Here is a 3,980-nt window from a genome sequence, read left to right as displayed (position 1 = left end):
TTTAAATTAAAAAAAAAATATTCATTGCATTTATTTCCAAAAAAATAGAAATGATCAAAGTAATTTTAAAAAAAAACTTGAACCCAAATAATGCACAAAAAAGTTTATATTCACTTTTAATCAGTTCAATACTTAAGTTTTGACTTGGGATAGTTCAGAAATTAACATTTGCTGGAATAACCCCGATGTTTTTACAGCTTGCAGGAGGTCTTGGCTGTTTTCCTAGATACATACATAAATACATAGATAAGGAGAGAGAGAAAAGCCAAGACAGTAAATGCTACTGTTCCTATATGCAATCATGCATTCCTACAGCCCTACAGCTGAGCGAGGAAGAGTGTGGAAAAAGATTGAACCGTAAAGCATGTTTGGGCTGGCACATGATTGCTTACACCCAAGAAAAACCTTTTGGCTGTTCTGAGTCTGGGAAAAATTAGCCAAAAAACACATCTGACAAGACAAATGTTGATTCACTCAAAAGAAAAACTATTCAGGTGAGTGTGGAAAAACGACTTGACCAAAAAAAAAAAAAGTTTGACTGCACATATACATGTGTCCACACCAGTGGCAGCTGGTGGAGTTTTACCCAGGGGGGCTATGACTACAAAACAGACATAGACTGATAAGCAAGCGAACAAGCAAGGGCATTAAACCTGTGTATTTACATCAATGTAAACCCAGAAAAAAGCAACATTATACCGTTAAGGTCCACGCTCTTTCACATTCACCTTCTCCTGTTACGTTCTCCTCTCAAAAGGTGACGCTATGAGCGACTTCACTGTGTTATTAATGTTTTCTCTCTCCATTTTACGTTTCCGTCTGATCGTCTCCTACTCCTGCAGCTTGACCTGTCACTTTATACTTTATAACAGACGGCTGTGTCGCGCCTCCACAGCAGGAGGGTGGTGGTATGCAAATCAAGCTGCATTCAGCTCTGGGCGCAAGAAAGGTGCGCCCTGACATGGTCCTATCTCTTGTATTGAAGAGGAGCCACTGCGCATGTACAACTTAAAACGACTGTCTATGGCCAAAGATTTCTGCGCCTGGGGCAGAAACACATCACCAATCAGATAACACAGATGAATAAAAAACTTTACTCATCATGAAATATATTTACGGCAGTCACAATCACTCTCGCCTCCCTCCATCCAGTTTCAAGCATGTTGCTGACGTCACGTGTGATACATTCAGGGACCGTCAGAAATGTGAAAATCTGACGAGAACTCCTCTTTTTCCAAGTAGGACACACTATTTGTAAATGCCAGACTTTTAAAAATAAGTGCGTCTTTGAACGCCCTAGTTTTAACCTAAACAGCCAATAAAGTGTTCTGAGTTTTAGGTCTCAGAGCAAAAAGCTACAATGGCTGGCTGTCAGACCTTCCCGGAGGAATATAAGATCAGTTTTGTGTGTAAGGATGGGCCGAAGACTGATCCCCAAAAATTAAGGAAATCGGCACCGATCGATCGGTGCATGTCTACTTTTAGCTGTTCTGAATGTGGTGAAGGATTTAGACAAAACCCACATTGGACAAGTCACATCTGTTTGCTCAAAAGAAAAACCTCTTAACTGCTCTGAATGTGGGAAAGGTTATTACCACAATTTAAATCTGGCAAGACAAATGTTCATGCAAAAGAAAAACCTTAGAGTCTGTTATTGGAAGTCATTGACAGTATATGCAAATCAATTTCTGTTGATGTAAACACAATACATATGAATGGCTTTGTTTATTAAGCAGTTTACCCTTGCAGAGGCTGTTTTAGGGTTAAGTTTTTTTTAGAGTCTTATCTTACATCAGACAAGAGTCCTTCATTTTTCATTATGATGCAAAAACACCTGTTGAGAATGATTGAGAAAGCAGGTAAAAAAAAAAGAGAGAACTGCTGGAGAGGTTTCTGGAGGTTGGTTTTTAGTTGATGACAAAGTTGTTTTCATTTAAATTTAGCCGTTAATCAAAATAATTGTACTGTGTGAGTGTGACAGAAAGCGAGGCAAAGAACTATGGAAAAGTGGCAAAAGAGGAAATGTCGCCTGTCAACTAAGACTTCTTTTTTTTTACAAACACAGCTGCTTTGACTCTATGAGACACTTTTCAAATTCAGCTCTGAAGAAAGGTAAGGGACCACTGCGTGATTATCATTTTCCCTGATTTTTTAAGGTTTAGGTATGTTCAAGTAAAATGAACATTTGTTTTTGCTGAAATGAGTGCATACAAAGTAGTAGTGATGTGTCGATCGTGAACGGTGGGAGCTGGCTCCTGATTGGGAGCCAATTTGTTTTTTTCTTCAGCTCCAAGACTTTTTTTTTTTTTTTAAGCCACGTGATTTTTTTTTTCTTGGAAAGAATGAAAGAATCAGATAAACAATAAGCGAGAGGGCAGAAGACAGCGGCTGGGAGCACTGTTGGCTTCTGGAAAGTGTAGTTCTTTTCACTTGCATTATACAGTAGGCTTACTGGAAATGAACTACAAAATGGCGGTTACTCACATAGCGTTGTACTTCCTGACATCTGGAAATCACCCTGAGGTGACAGACACTGGTTCCTTCTGTAAGATCAAAGTCTTATATGTGTGGGAGATCTGTCTCTTTATAAAACAGAAGATAACAGACCATTCATACTCACATTAAGAGCTTCTGTTTGGTCATTTTCACTGATAATAAACTCTGTTATTCAGAGTCAGTCACTCACACACATCATGGGAACAGTGGGTGATGGTGTAAGGGAGGCATGCAGTCTTCATACCAGAAAAACAATCCTGAATCTGTCCAAACCAGTCACCAGAACTACAATGAAAACTCCTCACAGAGCCTTTAACCTGCTGACATGCTAACATTAGGAGACCATAGTAACTCTGAGGACTCTGACTCCTCATAGTGGAATCTTGCTCATCAGTTTTGCAGGTTTTAGACATAGACTATTAAAAAAAAAAAAAAAAAATTGATGTAGTAGCAAGTGCCTGTCTGGTCCTGAAACAGTGTGAGCAAGGCTGTAAATGTGCTTTTTAATGCTGTAAAAGTCCATTTTTTGTCTTGGTGTGTACATGGTTTCTGGTCTTTCTGTAGCCAGCTTCATGTGGATTCTTGAGCAACTTCCAGCTCTTCACATAGGCTTCATTTTCCTTAACTGGATGTTGCTGCTTGGTTTCAGCTCATAAATCAAAGTATTTGACTCTGGTTAAGGTCCCGCTCTTACAGCTCACAATAAAAGGAACACCGTAGAGGTGCAGCCTACTGGTGCATCAGAGCGCCACCCTTTGGTCATTACCATGGAGAGAAAGTGCAGGTAGCTCTGTCTGATGTACCAAAGTGTTATAAAAATGCTATTAAAGGTGTAAAAAGCAAACAAGTCTTCTTTAAAACCACACATAGTAACAGTAGTGTATTGGTATTTGTTTTTATTGATTAAATCAATGATCTACAAACTTTTGTAACTTGAGGCCCAGCCATAATCTGTCTGGTCCAAAACTGAAATCCTGGCTCCATCCCTGCTCACAGCTACTTTAATTTTCCAAAAAATCTCTCTAATTAACAAACACCATACAATCTTATTTTGAAAACTTCATCTGCAAACATCTTTACAAACGTTTACAAAACATTTGGTCTAACCTTGAATTACATTTTTTTGCTCGACCCATTTTTCAGTATCCTAAGTATGCTTATACAGACCACAGTTTTTTTTTTTTTTCAATATTTTTTTTCTTTTTAAATTTTTTTTTCTTTTTTCATTTTATTTTTTAAATGATTTATTTTAAAGCTTTTCTCTCTCTCTCTCTCTGTGTGTGTGTGTGTGTGTGTGGTGGGGGTATTTTGGAGAGAGATTTTTGCTTTTTTCAGTTTATTTCTTTATTTATTTTTTTTTAATTTTATCAGGAGAGAATGAGAAGGAGAAGGAGAAAGAGGAGAAGGAGGAAAAGGAGGAGGAGGAAGAGGAGGAGCGGTGTTATTTTTTCTTCCAGCGCTCAGGTTTCTTCAAGCCCAGAAAG

Source organism: Halichoeres trimaculatus, unplaced genomic scaffold (genome assembly GCF_033239565.1).
Source record: "Halichoeres trimaculatus isolate MK-OKI-2021-1 unplaced genomic scaffold, fHalTri1.1 fHalTri1_scaffold_6, whole genome shotgun sequence".
NCBI classification, from domain to species: domain Eukaryota; kingdom Metazoa; phylum Chordata; class Actinopteri; order Labriformes; family Labridae; genus Halichoeres; species Halichoeres trimaculatus.
The sequence above is the reverse complement of the archived record's forward strand: the minus strand, read 5'-3'. Positions refer to the sequence as shown.